The following is a 25,801-nucleotide window of genomic DNA, read 5'->3' as shown; positions in this document are numbered from 1 at the left end:
GCGTCTTACAAATTTCTTACGAAATAGATAAAATACTCCTTGTTCACCCAACGCTCCTTAAAAATGCACAATCGGAAGCATAAACTTTAGAGAGACAAAGCAAGAAAGAAAGTTATATGGTAACATGACTCCACAGATGGAATATGAACAATACACTTTATTCAAGACCATTCCATGTGTCTTTGAGCACAAAAGCTTGAAACTTGAACGAAGAACAAAACAAAAAGACAGTCATCGAAAGAAGCTACTCTCCAAGTTGATGGTCTAGAGATAAGGGGATTCAAGACCCTCTCAAATACATGAGTACATGAATGTTTATTCCTCTAGCAACAAGAAGAACAACTTCCCAAGGTTGAAAAATCACAGCTCAAAGGCAAAAATGAAAATCAACAAGAAAATCACAACCAAAAAAAAGGAAAACTTGCAAACTTGCAAGGGAACTAATAGAGAGACTAGAAGGAGGGGAATTCAAGCATATGCAAAAACATAAACTTCATTAGTCAAAGAGGTCAGCCATATTTTAGACGGATTACAAGAATTTTTCTCTCAAAAACTCTCACTTATCACATAAGCTAATCACTCATCTTCCTCTTCTCCAAAACCCTAGCACTAGGCTCTCAAATGGGTGGCACAAGGGGCTCAAGTGATGTCACATCCCAAAGCCATAATTACATAATTATGCTTATCGTGCTTCATAACCATTAGGTTTAATTTTGAGTAATTTTGTTTCGGAGCATTAGAGCACTTGATTTTAAATTAATTGGATGAGAGAAAGAAATTTAGAAGAGAAAAGAAATAATTTTGTGGTTGAAACAGGCTTATTCTCTAATACATGGGCCCCACCCGGTTGGCCAACCACCCCATCTCCTCTTGGGAAGCAGCCCACCTGCCCCCTCTCCCTCTCTCTCCCTCACTCTCCCAGCTCTCTCTCTCTCTCTCTCTCTCCCACCGTGCAACCTGAGTTCTCCCTCTCTCAAGCCCTCTCTCCTTGTCTCTAAAATCCCACCTCAAGAGATGGAATCAAGGTATGCATGTATTACTAATGTGGTCCTTACCTCCTAAGCTCCTCATCCATCCAATTCATTTTTGTTTTCCCAAAAGATTTGAGCTGGTTTTGATGTCTTTTAGTGTTCATGGTTGAAGCACAAGGAGTACTGGCATTCTTCCTCTTCCCAAGCTTTTCCACCTTCCACTGATGGTCACCAAGCTCGGCAAACCATCTTGGGTGAGTCTTCTAGGCTCCCATGGCAAGGATGCGCATTTTGGTTGAATAAACTCCGAGTTTGGAGCTAAGTTTGCAAAGTTCTCGAGTTCTTGAGCTTTGAAGAAAAAGATAGGATTCAGATGAATTTTGTGCTAGGAATCATGTTGCTAGGTTAGTGAGTGAGTTCTAGACTCCATGAACTATCTCAAACATATTTCTTTTTGGTTTGAAGAGGCTCACAAATCAAATCAACCGAGTTTTCCCCCTCGAAGCAACCTCTCTGGACAACCCGGATAGTCTGGGTAGCCCAGTGAAAACCCCGATGAATTGTGCTAAAAAAATCATTAGGGTTTAGGATGCAAGTTGAGTCTAGAACCCTTTGTATAGTGTATATGTATGTTTATATAGGATAGATTTAATATGCAAGTCGAATCGTCCGAGTAAGATCAATGAGAAGTGCAAGTTAGCCCAACCAGGATAGTTCGGATTAAACCTGGACGGTCTGGGTAATTTGTGGTGCTTTTAACCGAGCACCCTCGCTCGTAGCCTCACCCGGATAATCCGCCCAACCCGGATAGTCCGGGTTCAACCCAGAGGGTCCGGATTAATTCTATTTAGATTTAGCAGAGAACCCCCGTCCGGAGTACAACCCGGAGTCTTCGGCCTCTTGTTAACGTTTTGAAGTTGTTTAGATTGTAAAGTTTGCTATTATTTTGAATGTCTTGCACCTTTATCTTGTTGTTATACATATTGTAGCATATATTGTTGCACCTCATTCATGCTCATCATTACATACGTTCTTCTTTAGTAAACGAGGATCTAGAGCATAACGCAGGTGTGGTTTAAGGTGACACCGAGCCACATGGGTTCTGTGAATTCAGTGTGGGTAGCATTAGGTAGCCACCTGAGCAGCAAGGCAAGCATCTAAGCATATTTCTCCTATTTATTTGGATCATATGTGTCTAATATGATGACATATGCTTTATGTATGTTTGCATGTTGTTGAGTCGGTGTTGGTTTTTGGTATGGATAGAACCTATATTGATGCATTACATCCGCTGTCTTGAGATATTGATGATCCATATCCTTGTAACCAGGGTTTAACTTGATGTTGTCTAATTTAAAGGTTAACCGAATTGCTTATCCATGCTTAGGTTCTACGGTAGAAGTCAACTGGTGAAATGAATTCATTGTTCACGAGCTATAGGCTTTAATTACTGTCACATTGATAACAATGTTGGGTTGATGGTGTTGGTTGGTTGAGTGGTTAGGATGAGGCGAGATGTAGGCGGTGTTAGGATGTTTCTCCTGCACCGATGTGGAGTTCACCGGGGTAGGTCGGGAGAGGATCCTAGACACCGTAGACCACATGTGTCGCTTAAGAACCGATCGTTGGTGCAGTGGCTCTAGTATTTACCTTACTTACCACATATCAATCTAGTGGTAAGATAAGTTGAATACCTCTGTAGCTGTGATCATTTGAGCTTGCACATTGATGGTTTGAGTGAGCGGGCTTGTAAGAGACTTGCGATTACTCTAGGAGTTAACCTAAGTGGACTCTGCACCGAGCGATGCCTAATTCAGATAGTTAGGGCTTATTTGGAAACGTTGACATGAGTACCCCTTGGGTGGACCTGTGTGGTCACTCAAGACATATGGCTCTCGAGTCTTGTGGGTAAATTTGTACACCCTGCAGGGTGTAAAACCATATCGAATTGCCACGCTCTCGGTCATGAGCATGCTTTTTTCCATTTACAGCAGTTGCAGAGTTTCGAGTTTTGTTTGAGGTGGTTGATGGGTTGAAATGGTTCTTTATAGATATTATCACTATGGTTTCTTTTACAAATATGTTCAGTCGATGGTTATGGGTTAGATAGTCATGTTGGTTAAGTGTAGATGCTCACATATGTTTTTATCAAATTTTGCTTTTGCATATAAATTTACTTAACTATGTGGTTGTATTCTTACTAACATCTCAATTCATAATCCTTAGAGTCGGGTTATCTATAAGTACCCAATATGAATTAAATTTTATGAATACCTTCGTATTCACGCTGCTCTTTCAGGTGTTACTGGCCAAGAGGAGCTAGTCTTTGGCTACTTCACGCCTGCTGAGGATGGTGGCAGGCCCGAGTAGGCAACTACTCGGAGGCCGTGCTTTTGTGATAGAGCCTAAGGGCATATGACTTTATCCTATTTTTTGTAGTTTATAGTTTTAGCTTCCGCTGCATAGTTCTCTTTTATCTAGAAGTTGTTTAGTTTCAGTCTCCTTCTAACTCTTTTTTTTTTGTAAATTGTAAGAAATTGTGGGTGCTTAAGAACTTGTAATATAATTAAATGACTCGCTCTTTGTTAAGCTTTGTTATGATGTGATATGTTGGAAAGGAATATGTTCCGATCTTAGGCACAAAACACGTACAGGGACTACCGGAGCGGTATTCTGATTAATCATTGAAGTCGTGATTAAGTAAATAATCAATTTAATGATTAATTAGAATACTATTTAGACAATTCCTTACAAGTGGCTATTTAAACTCTCTCATAGCCCTACCTATCTATTTATAGGTCTAGAAAACTTGGTCTCTTAATTTCCTAGTTTGTTACCAAAATACCCTTCTCTTGTAGTACACTCCTACCTACGAGCGAGGGTATTTTGGTCAATTTCTTGCTCCGTCCATCAAATGGCCACAACGACTTCATGACTTAGTTTCGTCTCGACGCAAGCTTCGCGATTGTGTCACATACTCCTCAATCATCCCACGGTTTTGAGACTACACCGTGAAACTCTTTACACGCTTCTCAAAGCGTGACTGGCCACTTGCTTACATCTAAGCGAGCGCTCTGATGTCGATACGTGTACTCTGTCTTGTAATCCTGACTGTCAGCAAGTCTCTCCCACTCCCGATCCCTCGGGCCGCCTTATCACTTGCACCAGCATCCCTTTCGCTTGACTTTGTCAACACTTTATCGTAATCCTTCGTTTCATGCTTTGCTTGACCTCCAAGTTTACAGCTAAGATCACCCTTTACTACGCCTAACCTCTTTGATCGTCTGGCACCAAGCATCCGCTTAGCCCAGATCACCCGCCGTCGATCGGCAAGTTGCCTCCGTCAATTGCATACCATAAGAGAAGCAAACATATTTCTCCAACACCAACTTTAGTTAGTCCATAATCAAAATGCTCAAACCAAGCTCAACAATCCAAAACTCAACAAACCAAATTGACAAACTTATCCATTCACTCATCATATATAAACTAAGACAGATTTTAACTTGGTATCTCAAACGTGTTAAGTATATAACTACATTATGGCTGAGCTCATGCAGTCATGCTTGCGCACATACACTAGTTTAATTTATAACTCCACCACATTGTTTCCCTCTAAAATATGGTTATGGAATGCAGCTTTTTGATCCGACGAAGGCAATGTTCCCATATATTAATATTTTTTTCTCAAAATCGGCGTATGTCTTATTGATCTTCACTTGACATGTACTCTCTTCGAGATAAGTAGTTGAGTAGTCTATGTGTACGAGCACTTGTCATACTATCATGCAATTGCACTCCTTGATTTATCCAGTATTACAACTTATGTTCCCTTCTTATCCAAGGACCGAAATAACCTAGCAACGATATAGATATGTTTTTGGAACCATTGATGGAAAATATGGCGAAACTGTCGAACGATGGGGTCTGAGTGTAGGATGAGTTCCGACGACAGTACTTCATGCTGAAATCCATGATTTGCATTACCACAAACCTCAATCATCACATTCCCTCTCTCTCATCAGTGATTATCCCGCCCTTTTTTCCCTATCGGGACAGGTTAAAGAGAAGCAAGGATGTGTAGTGTGCTTGGATCAAACCGGTTTTGTGTACCTTTCGTACTCACAGAAGGTAGTGCACACGTGACACGAACAGTTCTTACTCAAAACTCACAGATACCGCAAGATGAAGAAACATTTTGACAATACGATTGAGCAAGGTACTGGCCTAAAACCTCGCAGCGGGGCACTAGTGTTTGAAATGGTCAAGAGCATCAAGGTTGTTTTTGGGAAGCCGCCGAAGGGTAAAAATAGGAAGAAAAGTGAGACGCCGACCGGCATGCTATGGAAGAAGATGTTGTTTTTCTTTAAGTATTTGCCCTACTGGAAGGACTTGGACGTTCGCCACAGCATCGATGTCATGCACGTTGAGAAGAATGTGTGTGATAGCATCATTTGCCTCTTACTGGACATACCGGGCAAAACAAAGGATGGAATCAAGTTAGGAATCAAGTCACATAAGGACTTAGTGCATTTTGAAATAAGGCCAGAGCTACACCCTGAAGACAGACCAAATGAAAAATATTATCTTCCTCTGGCTAGCTACTCTCTGACACCTGAGGAGAAAAAGGCATTGTCCAAGTGCTTACGTAGGGTGAGAGCCCGACTAGTTACTCATCCAACATCAAGAAACTAGTCTCGATGAAAGATTTGAAGCTAATCGGTATGAAGTCTCACGATTATCATGTGATGATGACTCAGATGCTCCCTATTGCAATCAGAAGTATCAATCCAATATACATAAAGGTGGTCATCACACGGTTGTGTCACTTCTTCAATGCAATTGCTCAAAAGGTGATTGATGCTGAAAAACTGGGTGCTCTACATAATTACTTGGTAGAGACTCTGTGCCAACTTGAGATGTGGTTCCCTCCATCCTTTTTTGATGTCATGGTACACCTCTTGGTTCACATCGTGAATGAGATGATTGCACTAGGCTCTGTATTCTTACATCAGATGTATGCATTTGAGCAGTACATGTGCATTCTCAAGAGCTATGTACGGAATCGTACTCACCCAAAGGGTTCCATGATCGAGGACTACAGTACCGAGGAAGTCGTTGAGTGTTGCATCGATTACATAAAAGATGCTAAACCGATTGGTGTACATGTATCTCGATATGAGGGGAGGTTGTCTGGGAGAGGGATCAAATGAAAGAAAAGATTCATCGATCATGATTACAAAGCAGTGGAAGAAGCACATTTTACCATCTTGCAACAACTCCATATAGTGGCGTCGTACGTCGAGCAATACATGAATGAGCTTTACACAGAAAATCAAAGCTACTCATATGATTAGATTTTGAAAGAGCACAAGCGTCGCTTCACCACATGGTTCAAGAACCAAAACCTTCCAGATGGTGATCGTAGATAAAAAATGTGAAAATGTTGGCTTGTGGTCCATCAAATTTAGGTACATCATGGCAAGCGTATGACATTAATGGATACACGTTTTATACCAAAGTAAAGGACAAGAAGAGAATGGCCCAAAACAATGGTATTCGGATAGAAGCCTATGACACATCAGGGGAAAAGATCACCTACTATGGATTCATAGATGAAATCCAGGAATTCGACTATGGAGTGAATCTGCAGATCCCTGTCTTTCGGTGCAAATGGGTCAAACACCCAACTGGCGTGATGGTGAACAACTATGGGTTCACAACTATCGACTTGAGCATTGTAGGCCACAAAGATGACCCGTGGGTACTCGCTGATCACATCGCACATGTTTTCTATATAAACCACCTCGCGAATGAAAAGAAGCACATAGTTGAAGAAGGAAAACAAAGAATTATCGAAGTTGAGAATGTGGAGGATGAGGAAGAATACAATCAGTTCGACGACATGTCACTTTTTGGAGATCCAGAAAAGATCAAACTTGCAGAAGCAACCCTTGATAGATCTATGATGCCCTACATGCGCCTTGATGGTGTAGGAAAAACAGCTCAAGGCAAATAGTGCCATGTTAGGTAACTAAATTTCCAATGTAATTTTCATGTCATGCAATTTCTTTTCCAATGTGACATATATGTTATGTAACTTAATACCGAGGGCATGTATGTTGTACTAAAATGAGTATGTGTATTAAATATATGCATCTAGAATAATTTTACCCAGGAAAAATTTAAAAAACATATTTAAAATAATTTTCACAGGCAATTCATTGAGTCAACCGCCTGTGAAAATGATTTCTACACGCGGTTGACTTAAGAAACTGCCTGTAGAAATACATTTTCACAGATAGTTTCTTAAGCCAACCGCATGTGAAAATAATTTCTACAGGTGGTTGGCTTAAGAAACCGCCTAAAAAAATGATTTCCACAAGTGGTTTCTTAAGTCAACCACCTATAGAAATTCTAGTCCCATTGACAAACACATCGCAAAGCGCCCACACCATCAGGCTACCTCATTCCCCTATCATGCCCCTTCGTCCTCCGTTCTGCCGCCAAGTCCTCTCCCTCCGGCCACTGTTCCACCGCTGTCTGCCACCGCCGATGTCATCCCGGAGTTCAAGCACCACACCCCTTCTGACACCGAACCCTGGTCCCCTCCCCCAAGCGGCGTGCCCTCTCCCTCCGACCTTCATTCCGCTGCCCTCCGCCACCGCCAACGCCGTCCCGGAGTCCAAGCTCCGTGCCTCCCCTTCCCCGCGCTGGTAAGCTATCTTTCTCCCCTCCTCCCCTTCCCCACGCTGGTTCATTTCATATGTGAGAGATTGTGTATGTCTCTAGTTCGTTTCATATGTGATATTGTGTATGTCTCTTAGTTCTGTTCAGATGTGAGATTGTGTATGCCTCTTAGTTCTTTCCATATGTGAGATATGTGATTGTAGCATGTGCAGCCATAGTTTGTGGCAAGGAGCGGCACATAGCAAATGCTGACATGGTGTCAAGACCTGCAATGTGCAATAGTTCTCTCGTCATTATAATGAATTCATGTGATATAACACCGATCGGCAAATGGAGTACACACAAGTTTCTCTAGCAATTTAAGCCATAGATTATATACGCATGGGGCAAATATCATTATGATATTCAAACTAGGCAGATAAACAAGCTATTCCAAAAAATTGGACAGTGAATTCACTCAAACATTATGTGAAGGCAACAGATGTCACCAAAGGGAGATGAGATAAATGGGGGAAATAGCAAGAGATAGCAACGGCTGGGCCAAATGCCTTCACCATGAGATCCAGTGGCGGACTTCGCTCGGGCATGGGTGGTTCAATTAAACCCCCCAAATTTTATTTGTTATTTCGGAAAATAAGCTGCACTTGCCATTGTTGTGAGATTTGCACATGCTGCAATATATACCCCAATTTTAATTTAATTTTTCATTGTAAAAAAAGATAGGTAAAGTTTTACCTTATAATAGAAAACTTTAAGTTTTTGTAAGTAGTTTAAATAGTCACCGAGCATATGAATAGTTTTTTCATGACAATATTTTGTAAACGGAAAAGGTACCAAAGGAATAGGAAAAACATGGCTATTTCTTTTGTCAACTTTTGTCATCCTGCTTCTAATGAAGTGTAATTATGATCTTTGTTATGATCCTGTTGTTCTTCTCCTTTTGGTTGTGTTGGTGCTCAAATCAACTTACGATAGTTTGTTTCTCAACTTTCCAAGTGAATAGTGCATGCAGTATGCACGTTTGCATTGTTATTCTTTGTGAGCATGCGTGCTCTAATGTCTTCATATGATTATATGGAAAGATTTTTTTATATTCGTGCACCCTAGATAAGATGTTGCCATACAAATCAATTAGCAGTAGAGTGTGCCTATTGTGAAAGGCGTATGCACTAATCCTAATGATAAACACTATATTGATGTTACTTTTGGATAATGTACTAATAGAAAGATTTGGTAATTTAGTGGCCTATACCTGTAGAACTAATCAAATATCCTTTTGAGTCGTTGAATTTTTTTGTTATAGTTTAGGTGATATTGTTGAGAGAATACTTGGTTACTATTCGATACTGATATGTAGTGAGCAGCTAAGGGCAAGATTAGTTATGTAGCTTGACTAAAAATGCTTACAAATTAATTGCTTTTATCCCAAAAGGGTGTATTTGGTATGTAATGTAGTTTTATCGCGCATTGTCTTTGTAGGATTGATCGGAGTCATCGACCTCGAGCCCTCCGCCGCCGTCCCCTCCCGGTAAGTAAATACGTTCTCACAGACATATGAACATCTGCCACACAATAGTGGTTGTGGACCTCTTTCTATGTGGTCGTGCACTCAAGGCGCAGCTTGCTTGGGAACATCCCATACGGAACGGTACAGGGTGGTCAATACGTGGGCAACTGCGTATACGTAATCTGTGTGGCGTAGGACACACGGAGGCCACTCGTGTGTGTTTAATTGGCACGAGGGGTCCAGCGGTGGTCAATATGTGGCAACTATATATGTGTTATCAGTGTGGCGTAGGACACAGGGAGGCCGCTTGTGTGTGTTTAATTGACACGAGGTGTCCAGGATGTGATATATATGTTGCTCTATGTGCAGGTGTTATGTTTGTGATGAATATGAGACCCAGTAATTAAATGTTGCCAATTTTTTAATTTTGTAAACTAAAATAACATGACCAAATTCAAGTGCTTGAACTTTTGAAGAGATAATAATGCATTTACAACAAAGTTAACAATGTAAGAACATCATCTTTAACACAGCTTGTACCTGCAAGGTACCGTATTACTACAACTTGCATTTTATAGTTGGGATTTTATGTTTCTTTAGTATAGTTTACTATTATTCGAACTTTACTATGAAAAATTTCCAACGTAAGAGGCCGTGACTTGCCAGGGAACATATGTGCAGTTCATGAATTGCTCTCCTATATGAAAAGGTTCATCTAATATTAAAGAGTTTCTCAATATTGTTCAAGAGAATATCCGTGACTTGCCAGGGAATATATATGCACTTGTGATCCTAATGGCCATTAGGTATATATGCTACTGATTTAGCATTGCAATAGAGAGAAGGAAAAGTAATGATGGAATTACAAAAACAAGCATAGTAGTGACAGGATCACACAAAGTACACTGCAAACACCAGTAAAGAACCATATTGGAACAAGTATATGACACAAGCTATAAAGAAGATACAATTTAAATTGAATAGTATTCTATTCATTCAAGTATAATTTACCTGTCTAATGATTTAATATATTATACGAAAAGTTTAAAACACATACCTTGATTCCTTTTCTTTACTCTAAAATAATATTACTCATTGCAATTTGATCTTTATTGCATATTACTTCACAATGGCATATTGGAACGAGAAATTTCATTGATGAACCATTACATACTTGTCAGTTTTTTCTAAGTAACAATAATCCAATGGTCGAGTAAGTATCATGGGGCAGAAGAGGACAATTACCTCTAAGAAACCAGAAGCAAGCAGGAGGTCGGATAGGAGCCCAAGCCCGCTCGCAATAGAGGGTGTCCCGGTACAGAGGACGCTCGCAATAGAGGCCTCCCCGGCACAGAGGCTGCTCGCAATATAGGGTGCCCCGATATAGAGGACGCTCACAATAAATGCCTCCCCGGCGCAGAGGCTACTCCTAATAGAGAGCGCCTCTACACAAGATGGGCGGATGCAAGCAAGAGGTCGGATAGGAATCCAAACCCGCATCAGCCATCCTCCTCCGATAGCAGTGAAAGCTCGGGCTCGTATCACAGCCTAAGCCCTGTTCCATGCGATCGGGACAGCCGATGTCGGGAAAGTGACAACGACTATAATCTCGCTGAAGAGGAATTATAGTTTTTAATGGAGGAATATTTTTTATTTATCTTAACTCTCCTTTTTTCTCTCTAGAGGGTGAGGGTGCAAAGATCTTCGCGTCGATCATCTGCGCCACAACCTTCCACTCCCTTTGTGTCTGAAACTTCAGGTCCCTCTGGGGGTACGCTGAAACGAAGACGGGGTGAGCGAAGAAAAAACAAGTTGTCATCCAACATTTACACAATAACACAAGTCGGTGTTGAATGGCAGCCTGTTGGACCTCGTGAGGCATGTGCCAAGTTCCGCAATAGTTGTGAATTTCTTATCAAGGAGTACGTCACAATCACAATAACTGATTGCCGGTTGCTGTCGGATGAGACGAAGAAATTTCTGTGGGCAACATTGCAGAGAACCATCTGATTCCCCATCGGGAACATAGGAAGCCATCAAACATAATGCATTGAAAACTATGAGAAAGAGCTTCCGGGGTGGAAGAGTGAGCTGAATAAGGACTTCGTGAAGAAGAACTTGGCACCCTTTAATAAATACGGAAAGATTACACCAGACCAATGGGCGGAGTTTGTTAGGCAGAAGACCACACCTGAGGCCATCAAACTGGGTGAACCATTCAAGCACCTTGCAAAGAAGAACATATATCACCATCACCTGGGCTCGTCTGTGTACACCCCCAAAATTTCTAAATTGAGGAGGCAAGAAGAAGAGGCTGCCTGGGCTGGGAAACTCAACCCTTTGGAAAATTGAGACGAGCAAAGCAGGAACTAGGTCTACACTCGGTCAGAACGAACCGAGTCTGGGAACTTACCCTTCAAAAGTGTGTGGTGCCTGTAAGTGCATACAATCTACCCCAATGTTCATATATCTACCAATATATTCTATAGAAGCTAATGACTAGTGACTTATTCTATAGAATTCAATTTGATGATACGGAAAAGTTGAAGTTATCGATCAGATTCATTAATCCGCAACGAATTTCTCAGCCCAATTTGGTCATGAAGTTGAGGACTGATGACCCTCAGATTAAGGAGAAGAGTAACAAGGAGAAAGCAATGGTCATAAAATAAATGACCAAATCACGCAGGCTTGAAATGTTAACCTACATAGGAAGGGTTGTGCTAGAAATGTAAGACAATTACTACATCATGACTCTCTACAACTTTAAGTAAGTGTGATACATCAAGAATCTAATATAAGTATTTAACTTAATTAGTTGATCAAGAACCTAACATAAAGATTCATGTAGCTTTCACTTTATTTGTATAATGATGATGCCGAAGTCGAGTAGACTCGTAGTCCTTGACTTAGCCGATCTCCCCTAAAAATCTTACCAAGATCTCATAGACGTTATACAGAGGTAAAGAAAATCCCCATATAGAAAATTCTTATAAATCATTTATGAATTGATAAATACTTGTTGGCATTCGAATAGGATCTACAAGTGGTACGTAACGAAAGGTGGAATATATGATACGGCCAAGCCAGATGCAATGACGGTTCGTATACACTTTTCAATAATAACACACTTCTAATACTTGTATCTCACTATTTATGACTAAGAGTCTTATTGAACTAACGGAGAGACGTTGCATTTTTATTTGAAGTGCTACAAATAAGGTTTCGACACCGTTCTTTGTGGATATTATGTTTGCCAATTTCTTAGGGTAAATGAGAGGTACACAATGAGCCCCGAGGATGTAAGTCATCATTGCACTTGCACATTCTTATTTGGTTCTGTTTCCGTTGTCAGTAGTGTTTTAGCTCTTTTAGTTGTGTTCTCATTTCAGGCACGGATAATCGAATGTACCCACACCTTATTCAGAGATGAAGATATCCAAAACGTCCAACGTGATATGTGACGGTTCATCATGCACAAAGTCATTCACAAGAGTAGCGGGTTCTTTGACCTCGGAGGTGAATTGGCTAACCATCCGAGGCTTTGTGAGTGGGAGATGAAAGAATACTTGTGTTGAATATTTGGTTTGTGACGTCGACTTATGATGTAAAAATATTGTACTTGTGAATATTATTATATTTGTGTTAAATATTAGACTTGTGTTGATTCAAATGTTGTTGAAATCTATGATGTTGAAATCTATCTTAAAAATGTGTTGAAATCTAGAGGGAATAAAATATATGCTCATAATTAATTTTTAAATAAAATACATACTACAGGTGTGTGACATAAAGACCTATCTATAAAAATCTATCTATCTATAGACGGACGCTAAAGTACGTCGCTTATAAAAAATCTATTTCTATATACGGTTCGCTTAAGAAACCGCATATGGTATTTGTTTTTCATAAGTGGTTGCTTAAGTGAACCGTCTGCGAAAATAGATTTTCACAAACGCTTCTCTTAAGAAACCACCTGTGAAAATCAATCTTCACAAGCGGTTACTTAAATAAACTATCTATGGAAATAGATTTTTAAAGACAATCTATTTTACGTCAGTAGAAATCGTTCATTTTCACAGACCTTCGATCACAAATAATTGTGTTAAACGATTAACAATCGATTACAAACTATCTCTAAAAATAGTTTCTATAATAGTACATTGGCGTCGCACCTGCTACGCTTCCTACCATCAACCGCTTCCATCTCCTGCAGCAGATGGTGCCCTCGCTACCTTGTTCTTCGCATCTTACCTCGCCACTGTCCACCCAGACCGCGCCTCCTAATTGGCCACATGCATGCTGTTCTCAAGCTCTATTCACGCATTGCCCTGTTGCCATACTCTATTATTGTGGCCGAGCAACACCACTATTGTCACCCCTAAGCATGTAAGGTTTAGGGTTTCATATATGCAACCCCAACACACACTCACTCTCTCTCTCTCTCAACAAAGAAAGGAAAATATCGTTTTCTCAATTTGGCGAATGTTCGTCCACAGTATATATATGCGCGGTGTGCCAACATACTTCAGTGTTTTTTCTTTACCAAGCAAGGCCTTGTTTGGAACATAAGAATTTGTTAGAAATCAATACTGATTCCGTGGAAGTCCTACGAAATTCTCGCAGTCCAACGGGCGTAAACGGTGAAAGCTTTTCGGCCAAAGTGTAGAACTCCATTTCTGCAGGGAATGTATGTGCCTGTTAGCTGCCAGTCTCCCCTTTCTTTAATCTGGTGGAGTATATGTTGGAAGTTGGAACAACCTGACCACGAATAGAACAGCAGATTTTGCATAGATTCTGACACCGGGCAATTTACAAACATTTGCTCCCAATCTACGATGCCGCAAAACAGGACTCTACAACTTCTATTCCGGTACAAACGCTGCCACTATAATGTTCTTTTACCTCTTCGAGACCACCGTACACATACATGCTCCGCCACGTGTTCATCCGGCTTATTCCTGCAAATATATGCACACTACTTAGATTTTTTTAAGACACATATGCACACTCTCACTATTACACACTCATTCACACAAGAAGACCACGGGAAGACCACGGGAGATGTAAAATTTGAAAATTGATAAAGTTTTCATAAACATCTTGTTATCGACGAGAATATCATCTAGCACAGAAAAAAAATCACTATAATAAGATAAATAAAAAGTAAATATAAGGCTTTCTTCTCACCACTAACCATATTACACCACGGACCATTTCAACAACTACGCAACAGCGGCGCAAAAGTAGCAATTTTTTTTGAAAAAACTGTACCTTCACCAGTACAAAGTTCACCTTTTTTTAGCCTCCATGTGCTTCTGCTTTCATGCGTCCAGTCCAGCGTTCGTCCGAAGGGGGCAAGGATTCCTTCACCACGGTGGCTTCAAGCGCATACGACGAGCCGGAAAAGTGCCGTGGAATTTGCTCGGTTCTAGCGCAAGAGCCTCGGTCCCGGCTCGAACGCAGGTATCGGCCAGGCGTTGTTTAGTGCAACTCCGATGCTGAGAGCCCGAAGCAAACAAACGAATCTTGTTCTGGGGTTCGCAAATGGCCCTCGAACAGAACACTTGGAGAGCATGTTGCTGGATGCCCACATCCAGCATTGCAACTGGCCTGGGAGCGCTCGTGACTTGTGGCAAAATTTCCTCTGTTTGTGTTTTGTTAACTTTGAAAGAGTAGTAGGAGAATGTTCACCGTTCCAGTTTGAAAGACTTGTAGCATTATAAGGTAATGAAACTGTTACCACAAATTTGTAAAACAGATGATTCCTCGAACAAAAAAAATGATTACTCACAAAAATTGCAAACAGAAAGGTCACCATAACCGATCAATTGTCACAGGACAGGTTGCACAAGAACCTCTCATCGTAATTCATTAATCCCTCCGTTTAATAATATATGACGTATTTTGTTTCAAAAAGTTATCAAAAGAAAACTTTGACTGTTAATTTCTCTTATAATATGTTATAGATTGCTATAAATCAACATCATAATACAAATACTTTAAAATATAAATTTATTGAAATAAAGTTTATATACTAATATACATATAATTTGACTAATTATCTATCAAAACTTATAAAGTTTGACTTTTTTAAACAAAATACATCTTACATTTTTTAACAGAGATAGTAATTCATAAATCATGAATACAAAGAAACTTTTGGGTTATGTAATAGGACAACAAATTCATAACTCGTGAACCTTCTTGCTTTTTCTTTTCTTTTGACAGAAGACCTCAAAAGAATCTCGACGACAAACATGGGCAAATCTTGGCTGGATGTCACTAAAGGTGTTGTCTTAACAGTGTTAGGACCTGCACACTAAATTGCTCTATTAGTAGCTTTCTGTCTCTCGTAGCATGAACCCATGATTCAGTTCCCAATCATTGGATAGCAACATTTGATCTGCTGTTGTGCAAATTTTCCAGATCTGGGGTAGATAGGCAGGTGTCAGGCATCAAGCGTGTCCTTTTCCAACGATGGTTGGTTAGCAATGCACCAAGAGTCCAAGACTGCAAAGCCAGGGGGGCAGTCCAGCACGAATTGCTATCGGTAGTACGAAGCTAAGATGCAAAGCAGAAAAGATGAAGCCGTAGTCACAATCAACTCCTGGAATGAGATACCAGCGATCAGTGTTACTATTCCTGAAAACACCATATGGCAATTGAAAACAGCAGGGGATTCAATTGCAATGATGCATGACTTGTTTTCCACTGGAAAAGGAGCACCCAGTTATTCCAGTGACCTTTCTGTGTCAGTAAAAATATTGAAAGTTGCCAGTTTCTAGTTCATTTTAAACTACCAATAATTATCCTATTGGGAATTAACAACGTGGCAATTAAACAAATATACTAGGTTGTATCATCATATGGTATGTAAGGTATGATCTTGAAAGGGCAATAAATAAATAAAGTTTGGCACTCCTAGTTCATCATAAAAGCAGATGACGCAGCAGCAAAGATCTGTTATGCTATACCTGGAAATTATAAACAACAGACGGAATATAATGCCCAAGAAACTGAGATAAATTGGCAAGTCCTGTGTAGCCCTGACATTATTAGCACACAAGGATACTGTTTAACAGAGCTAGAAAAGCAACTCAATAGATACTTAACACAAAGCATTTGGATAGAACAGCATTTGAATAGTTCACAGACCACAGATGCAGCAAGTATTGATCCAAGCACCAAACCCAAACTACGGAAAACTTGCTTTGCAATATGTATACCCCGACCTTCGACCTCACCATACTCCTGCCACAAATATCATAAATGGATATGATGTTTAATCACTGTGTAAATAATAAGTCCCAGGTGATATAAAGTTAGAAGCATAAATGATCAATATGTGGACAGCAACAGCATCTCCTTGTTCAGAATGTCTAAAGCATCATAAGCTTTAACTAGGTGCAGGAGTGCATGATAGTCTATTCTAATTAGAAGTGCAGGCTGGCTGGCATTCTTCCCTACTAGAAGAAATCATAGAAACTCAAAGATGTACTCAACTAATCATGTAATAATTATCCTCAATCAAAGGGACCTCATCTATCTAAAGATTAGTATCGCTTCTTCCATCAAGCTGAACTGCAAGGCTAGAAAGCTATTGAAATTGTAACCTGAAAACTCTTATACAAGAGACATGCCTTTGTGAACACAAGGGGAAAAAAGGAGAGAAATAAATTCAGATCAACTATGTATTTCCCAGCCCTATCATCAAAAGGAGAGCAAAAAAAAGATCCACCTATCACCCAGTTTCCGCAATGTACTTTTGTTTGTATCATATCTGAACTGCCATGAGCTAAAAACTAAAAAAATCTAAACCAATAGAACACTTCCTTTCAAGCCAACATTTCATAATTGAATAAGTAAAGTAGTCTATAAAAATATAATATTAGGTAACTGCCTTGTGCCTACATATGGGCTCACATTATATATGGGAGTGATAGTTGGCTCAGTAATCTTCAGCTTCTCCAGTATTCTGTAAAAATAAGCAAAACAAAGGAATTGTAAGGGTTCCCAGTCTGCATGGCCCATGGTAGATATATACATGATCTGCAAGAAAAGACACAAACGAACTTAATTAGGCATAACTACAACCCATTTCCATATTAGTTGTATACATGATCATCAATATGTGCAACAAGATAAGCACCCATACTAATTGACTAGTTCGTTCTGCAGACCGCAACTTTACCAAGCTACAAATTCATAAATAATTATGTGTCTGATAAAGTGCTAAGTTGATCCAATTAGTGCTTAAGTTTAAATGACTTTCCATTTCTCTCTTTTCTAGTTAAAATCTTGTGCATATGGCAATTTGGCACAGGATTGAATTGTATCTGCAAATAAAGTTCATAAACTTTATGAACTAAAAAGTAAAAAAGTATAAATACTGAGTTGATCCAATTAGTGCTTATGTTTAAATGACTTTCCATTTCTCTCTTTTCAAGTTAAAATCTTGTGCATATGGCAATTTAGCACAGGGTTGAATTGTATTTGCAAATAAGGTTCATAAACTTTATGAACAACTAAAAAGTAAAAATGTATAAATACTGGGGTATTGGGGGAATTCAAGATTTTGCAAAACAATAATTTCTTACAAATGTTGCTAATATTGCAATATTTATGTTCAGGTCCTTTGTAGCGGATCTTGAGTATCTGTAGCAGATTATAAAACATCACAATTCAAGAGTATTAACCAAGATTAATTAACATGGACTTTGTTTTCCCTTTGCATCCTCAATATTTGCTTTCATTGTACTAATTTTCCTTTTTATATAATATGATATTTTCTCAGTAGGGTGCTACCTTACTGTTTTCCGTCAAAAAGGAAAACCAGATGATATGATGATGTTTGCAATGAAACTATGTAAAAATATATTTAGCAGTGTGAACAATCAGCAGCTATTTTGTACTCCATTCCTCCAGAAATATATGAGTTTTAGAATTTGAGAGGTCAAACTTATTAACTTTGGCGTCCAATATATACAGAAATATTTAAATTGGCCACATGAAAAATAGTACGATCATATTTGTTATGAGAAGTACTTTCAAATATGATATTTTGGGATTTTTTCAAACATTTTATTATGAAAAGCGATTGTCACATTTACATACTGGAGACAATGCTTAGTCCCAAGAGTCATATATTATTGAACAGAGGTACTACAAGATTCAAGACAAGGTTTATTTATAGGTATTGAGTATGTTTTATTTGAGAGACGTTAAGGATGTTTGCGTTGCATGCAGAAAAGACCAAACCTACTATGATTCATATTGCGGAATGTGGATGCATCATTGCAAACAAAGTGTACACAAAACATGCTGAACAAACATAAAAAAAAAAAAAGAGTTCGGTTGCATTGAATAAAAAAATTGAAAATACCTAGGTCCCCGAGGAACTATCGGTTGATTATCCGCATATTTGATGTCCTTTGACACCTGAGTAATCAATGAAAGAAAAAGTCAAAATATAAACATGGACATAACACTAATCTCAAGGTTAGCCAAAAGGTTTTGATGTAGTTCCACAACTCTCATTCTTAGCACCAGCACATCCATCCAGGCCAAACAAGTTGAGATTCAACACAAGATAACCTATAGTCCTTTACATAAAACCATCATAAAATAATCACTGAGGTCAAAAGCAGGGCATGACTAGCTGTGCTATGATGTTATATATCTTTTTAGATTAGGCAGCTCATCAAAACCACTGATGTTTGCATAAAGATTAAGACATATATTGGTGACAATCAAATACAAACTCATTGTCTAATCCAGGCTACCATATAGAGGACTGGCAATTTGCACCCACAGCACCTCTTTCATTTTACAAGTGGGGCATGTCGCATCTAAATTTAAGTGAATACATATATAACGAACTTTTTTCCAAAATAATATATTTTATTGGAAAATTGAAAAAAATAGCTAAATTCACAAAATTACAAGAATAGGCACCTGTCGGCACGCGGAGTGCCGACAGGCCTCTGGGCCCACTGCCATGTAGGATGTCAGCATGTGGAGTGCCGACAGGTCCCTAGTTGGCACTCCGCGTGCTGCTAGGTATCTATTCTTGCAATTTTCTAAATTTAGCTATTATTTTTGCAATTTTCCAATAAAATAATATAATTGAAAAAAAACTCCATATATGCATGAGGCTGTACAGCACTAACATGAACAACATATCATATGTTCAGACATGGAAAGTAACACAGAAATGCACATTTGGCAGATGAACGGCATAGATTTCTATATAACAAGATCAAGTCAATAGAAACTAACCTGAATTGACCCATATGCCACCCCTTTCTTCCGGTTCAGCAACTGTTACATCATTGCCATATTGTATGCGCTCTCCAACTGATATTAAAGCAAATCATGATTCATCAATACACTAGCACAACCTGCACTACCAATACAACAACCTAGTCCAAAACTCCTACAGCCCAAAACTACCTTCATCAGGTACTCCACATCGTAACTGCTCTCCGCATCGTTTCGCCTCTTCTTGTAGGCCATCTTCACCTGGTCGAAACCATCAAGCAGACTAATGCCCAGAATCTAACAGCAGAGTCCACCAATTAAAACAAGAAAGGCAACCATCCGAATCACCAGGTGCCAAAGAAGGCATATGTCCTATACATCAACATGGCCATATGCTAATTTTACCTAGTAACGATTCTCATTCTCCCCAGAACCTAACTGCGGGCTCCCTGCCGCGGATGCTGCTGAAAAAACACCTCCATGGCGCCTCGCCGGCATCGCTGACAACCTTTAAGTTCTCGTACATTGGAATCACAAATTAACAAAGTGCTAAACTACCAATGGAACAAATCAGCAATTCGACACAAGTTAACAGTTTCTAAGACTGACTAGTAAAAGAAAACCCCACCGACAAGCTAATAAAGTGCGGCAAGATAAGAACGTTGTCACATTGGAATCACCGAACAAGCGCCAGCCTAATCCACGAAACTAGCACGATTTCACGAACAGTGATAAATGGAGCTTCAGTTACCGTATAGAGCGAGCGACGAGGGGCGCGACGCGAGGAGGCGAGAAGACCGAGCGCGGAGAGACGTGGGAGGAGGAAATCAGGCTGCGGCGGGCGCGGCGGAAGGGGAAGGGCACGGAAGCGGCGCCTGCCACCGTCGCGACCGTCATCGCCGCCATTGGGGATGGGGAGGGCGGTGGTTGTGGAGGGGAATGGCTAGCGATGGAAGCGGAGGTGACGAGAGGTGGTGGTGGCGACGCCATGGAAGGGTGGTCTGGTCGCGAGGTCGCTCCATCTGCGGCGAAATTGGCGAAGAGGACGAGGAAAATTGGGCCTTGTTGGTGTTTATGGGCCTAAAATCTTACTTGACTTTGCAGTTGGACTTTCGGGCTTCACTTTTCTTTTTTTTACTGATTTCCGCAGATGTGTATGACCTTTCTCTTTTTAGAACACTCTTTGTGAGTGACTATGAATTTCTTCTTTTTTGTGTGTGTGAATGAAGTGACCATGAACTATGAAGTGCATGATTGGTATTCTTGCTAGACCGTATCTCACTTGGTTGGACGACCGTATCCTTGATTAAGGATCTGTTTATTTGAGCTTCTGTCCAATCTTCTACACCTTAGAAGCTAGAAGTCCACACAAACACCATGCTTTTCAAACTAGCTTCTCTTAAGTTGAAAGCCAAAAAAACCACTGTTGCATAGGAGGTGAGAAGCAAACATAGCCGAACAAGATGGAAATAGGATCGTGCTAAAACTGGTGTTTATTACCCGTAATTGTCATCCGTTATGTACTAGTTTTCCCCTTGAATTCCTCCACCCACCACGCCAATCGACCGCTTCCCTTCCCATCGACTTGTCCCAAGCACTCTGACCCACCCTACAAGTGATTAGAGTTATGCCCTGCCACTGCAGTCAGTCAACGACTCTGGTGGCCATGCCGTTGTTCCCCCATGTTAGGAAACTTTCTTGAGCTTCGATAGCGTATTATGATTCTATGACACCCTTCGCTCCTTTGCCAAACACCCGCCAAGCTACCTCACACAGGCCGCCGAGCACACTCTGCATTGTAGATATGCATACTGTTTATTGTTATGTGTAATTGTATATTTGTAGCTAGGACAGAAAAAAAGTGAACTAAATGTGCATGTTCCGAACACATTTGCTTGTCCTCTTTCAATTGTTTTACGGTTTTTCACAATACTATTTGATTATTATATAATTCTATATGGAGCCTATATATGGTAATTTTCAGTGGGTTTCGCTGCACATTTGAAATTTGTAGGCTCTTTTTTGTCATGAACCATGAGTTCCTAAACACAACATGCTGGCTTACATGTCGTTTTCCTCCAAATATTAACATTAGTCGTTAAAAATACTTTACATAAATAAATACATTCGCTCCAAACAACTATAGACATTACAGACATTGCAAACTTCATTCAGCTCAAATCCATCAACCATGCTATCCAAAAGTAGAGTTGTCAAGCGGTTATGCCTTTTACAGAAGCAACTTTTGGAAGAAAAAAAACAATCTCTCCAGAGTTAAGAGATAGAAAAGTAGCTTTTGAATAAGTCTCAATCCAAATAAACAGACCATAAACTACTTTGTTTAGCACAAAGAATCCTTGCTAACACAAGATTTGCAGCTAAAATTGTGGCATACGATGCCTTACTCTAGTGAGCTGGGTTTGCCTCTCTAGCTCTCCTGCCTAGCAACACGAGCTCAGCCATTCGATCTCGCCTTTTGCATTACGTGTACAATAGACCCATCGATTTTTTAACTAGACCCGTTAATATTTTTCCCCTCTATCTTTTTTCCTAATACCTTCTCTACTACTTAAAAAAATCACTAATGCATCGTATCTTCACGCATCCATTCCGCTCTCGTCCCTTGTTCCACTCCCCCGTCCACACGCACGCCAAACCCGCTCCTCTTTCGATCCCTATCGTGCCGATAGGTGGGCCTCCCCACTCATCCTTGCTCGAACCGCCCAGCCGTGACCCCGACCGCGCACAAACGCCGCCGATATGTGATCTCCCATGCCCCCCAGTCATGCGTAGACGCCACCAATACACAGACTCCCCTAATCGTGCGTACACACCGCTACACTATACGTCATCCCCGCCGTCAACACCCCATCTCGGACCTTGAGTCAGGCAAGTTCACGATCGCATCCACCCCCAGTAAACCCCTCCACTGCTGGGCTCGCTGAACCTCATGGCGGTTCCAGTGATGCCCGGCCAAACCTTTCCACCGCCTCCATGGCACCCCACGTGCTGCCCAACTAGCTTACCTTGCTGGCTTGGACCTTGCGCTCGCCAAGGCCCTCAACCAATGGCTAGGCGGCCACCATGCTACGAGGAAGGGGCTCTAGTCATTGGGACACTTAGGTGGGGGAGGCAACTGCCTTGCTACTACGTGGGAAGGCACTCCGGCAGCACCTAAGGTGAGATATATTCACGGATGTGGGGAAGCACCTCAGAATGTGGTTTGTGCTATCGATGATTGTTTTCATTGTGGGTGCGATGTTAGCATTTTATATTGGATCTCTGCTTCATTGATAGTCAGTACATGCTTCATTGGTAGGAGAGAATTTGATAAATAAATCTGCTTTCCTTCTTAGCTAACTTAGTGAAAATGTATGTCCTTGTGCTTGTTAAACCTTCATAATTGTTTACTCTTACTTTGTGATAACTTTGGGTTGCCTATACGAAGACCGATATCTCCTTTTATTCTTGGCAAGATTGCTCATCAAGATAGATTCACTGACATGTAACGAGAGCCGACACTTGACTCATGTATTTGTATCGCTAAACAAAGTTCAGTGGGGTTCATCAAATGCCCCTGTTAGGGTTTCTACATAGTTATATTAATTGGTTTCCATGCCTAGTTTCTCTGCTTAACCATATGTAGTTGTGCCTTGGACATTTCTAGCAAGTGCTTAGTATTACTATTAGCTTGTGTATTAGTATTTGGAATACCTACTATTCTCATTTTTTATCATTGCCAACTGAAAATTCATACACTAAAGCTCTTCCTCCAATTTTCAGGGCTCACATCCAGCCTTTCCATTCCGATTGCTTGAAATTTCTCATCTATCTAGCTGGTACAACATCGGTATGCAATTGTCATATGCATTATCACTAATGATGTAGATACATTCTAAAGGAGCCATCTACCTCTTTGGTGTTTAGAGTCAGTTGAAATATGCATTATGCATGGATGAGTGATAACAAAGGCTGCCAGCTATGTGGATTAGTAGATAATAAACGTTTTTATTTTTTCCCAATTATATTATAAACCTTTGATTAGGCCAATCAAATTTCAGTTGAACATGCTTCTAGTGTACTGCTTCAATTTGTTTATCTTAAGATTGATAATTATTTACCATGTCAACTGATTATCAAGTCATCCAATAATTGGATAATTGTAGAAGGCTTATAGAAATTATATCTATAACTGATAGATGGCTCTTTGCTACGTGTGCCTTTAATCCAATTGTCGTGTTTTTCAATGTTACAAGGTTATTACACCCTTTGGTTATGGAACTTGTTTTATATTGTGCACCATATATCTTTTTATTTCAAAATTTTCCCTCATTAGGCTACCCAAACATCATAATAATTTAGAATTAATAATTAGTGGATTCCATGCTTAAGGATATGAAAGGATGGTCCTGACTACATGTTGCTATGCTGCATATGTACTGAAAATGATGCTTGTCCTTTTATGAATAACCATTGTTTTGGAAAATAGCTGCTGCAAGTAGATAAAATGTGATTAGAGAATTTATCGTATTTGTAGATAAATCATTTGAATTCTCTAATCTTTGGAGACCTTGTATTTGCAGAAAGTGGTATGTGCACACGGGGGAAGAAAGTCCTTTTCTCTGCTACCTTATGATACTAATCTATGCTGAAATCATTCTTATGTTGCATTTGCTGAGAAAATGGAAGTTGAAAGAGTTTCATATGCAACTGAATATTCCCTCATAAAAAGCTATATACATGATTTGTTCTTTGATCCCTATGTGTCATCTATTCCGTACCAAAACTTATGAATTTAATTTCAACTCGTGCATGAAAGTTGAGTACGAACTGCTACTAACTCTTATTGCTGCAATTTTGGTGAGATGGAAAATCAAAATCCTAAAACCTTTTATTGACGTAATCCAACTATTTTGGTGTTTTCGGGAGTCTGTAGCAAAGTGGAGGTAAAAATAGTATGCTCCCTGTTTACAAATTGCAAATTCAAAAGAAAATTATAATATATTTTTCATTGCTTGGCATGCGTTTTACTATTGGACTTCATTGGTTCATCAAATCATAAGGAAGGTGTGTTGCCAGTGGGCCGACCCAGCTCACGCAACCGTAAACCAACTGACCCGACCTGAGTGGACCGAATATTGTGTAGCCCAACACGATGCAGCCCAAGCTCAGGCCTGGCCCAATTTGAGCCTATTTGGCCTAACCAGGTACTATGCATGTGGGTCCCACCAGATACTGTTCAGTGGGCCCAGTTACTGTTTAGTGGGTCCCACCTATAGGCCTCACCTATGAACAATGCTATTTCATATTTTCTTAATTTAATTTTATATTAAACCTTTCGAGAGTTATAACTTCTCTAGTCTAACTTCGATTTTGACGATTCTTTCGCCGAAATTCATCTAAATTCGAAATCTACCTATCTATCATAGTGTGATATCTATTAGTCCTTATTTGGCTTTCCATTTGATGTTATTGTTTCTTCTCTAGTATAGTTCGTTGTTGATCGTAGTCACGTTTGTAGAACTAACGGAGTTTTATGTGTGCTGTGCTGAAAGCGTGAGGAACCTGAAGGATCCTGATTATAATCAAGGCTTACAGGAGAGCTTCAGAGAAAGCAAGCTCTGTCTTCTTGATCATATTGAACCTATGATTTTAAATAATCTACATGATCAACTAAAACTGGATTTATTATTGCATGTACTATGTATTACGTTTTTTCAAACTGCTTGTAGTAGTTAATCCTATCAAACAATTATCATGCCTAAAATATCATCGTCTAGAATACATATAACCCTAGGAATTATCTGTTGTTATTTATATTAACGTCGTACGATGTCTTGATATCTAGCAAGCTTAGGATTGAATACCACCACTACATAATCTATTTAGTGGGACGTATTTGTACAGACGTATCTACGAAACTGTCTGTACAAATGGTACTATAGATAACTCTAAACTAGAACTATTTGAAATAATAATAATAAACAGTTCCAACAAAGTAAGATGCTACAGCACAGACAGTTACAAACTGCAACTATCTATACTAATAATACAAGCAGTTACAATATACATATTGGAGACTTTGTAGTCTAGGTACTTTGCCGAAGCTCTCATTAGATCTGACTTCACCAATAATGATTAAGGTTTACAAGTTAGATAGAAATCGATCGTCCAAAGACTAACGAGAACATTATCTTCCAACAATAATCTCTTGGAATTCATGTTTAAAATTATGATATTATTATTTTGAGTAGAGGTGAAGGCAGAGGTAGACCTTTCTTGTCACCTTAGGAACCCACACTACGGATATGCTTTATCAAGTACGTTATTTCATCTGGTTATAAATACTTGTTATTTTCTAGTTTTTATG

At 39.8% G+C, this 25,801-nt stretch overlaps 1 non-coding gene and 1 pseudogene across 1 annotated transcript; one reads left to right on the top strand and one right to left on the bottom strand.

Annotated features, from left to right (window-relative positions):
- The first annotated feature begins 7,162 nt into the window (after positions 1-7,162).
- LOC133908122 (small nucleolar RNA SNORA53) lies at positions 7,163-7,390 on the top strand. The gene has a single exon (XR_009908093.1). It is a non-coding gene; the product is annotated as a small nucleolar RNA SNORA53 (small nucleolar RNA).
- Positions 7,391-15,159: 7,769 nt separating this feature from the next.
- LOC133906981 (protein CHLOROPLAST J-LIKE DOMAIN 1, chloroplastic-like) lies at positions 15,160-20,481 on the bottom strand (annotated as a pseudogene).
- Positions 20,482-25,801: the final 5,320 nt, after the last annotated feature.

Source organism: Phragmites australis, chromosome 24 (genome assembly GCF_958298935.1).
Source record: "Phragmites australis chromosome 24, lpPhrAust1.1, whole genome shotgun sequence".
In the NCBI taxonomy this organism is placed as follows: domain Eukaryota; kingdom Viridiplantae; phylum Streptophyta; class Magnoliopsida; order Poales; family Poaceae; genus Phragmites; species Phragmites australis.
The sequence above is the reverse complement of the archived record's forward strand: the minus strand, read 5'-3'. Positions and strand labels throughout refer to the sequence as shown.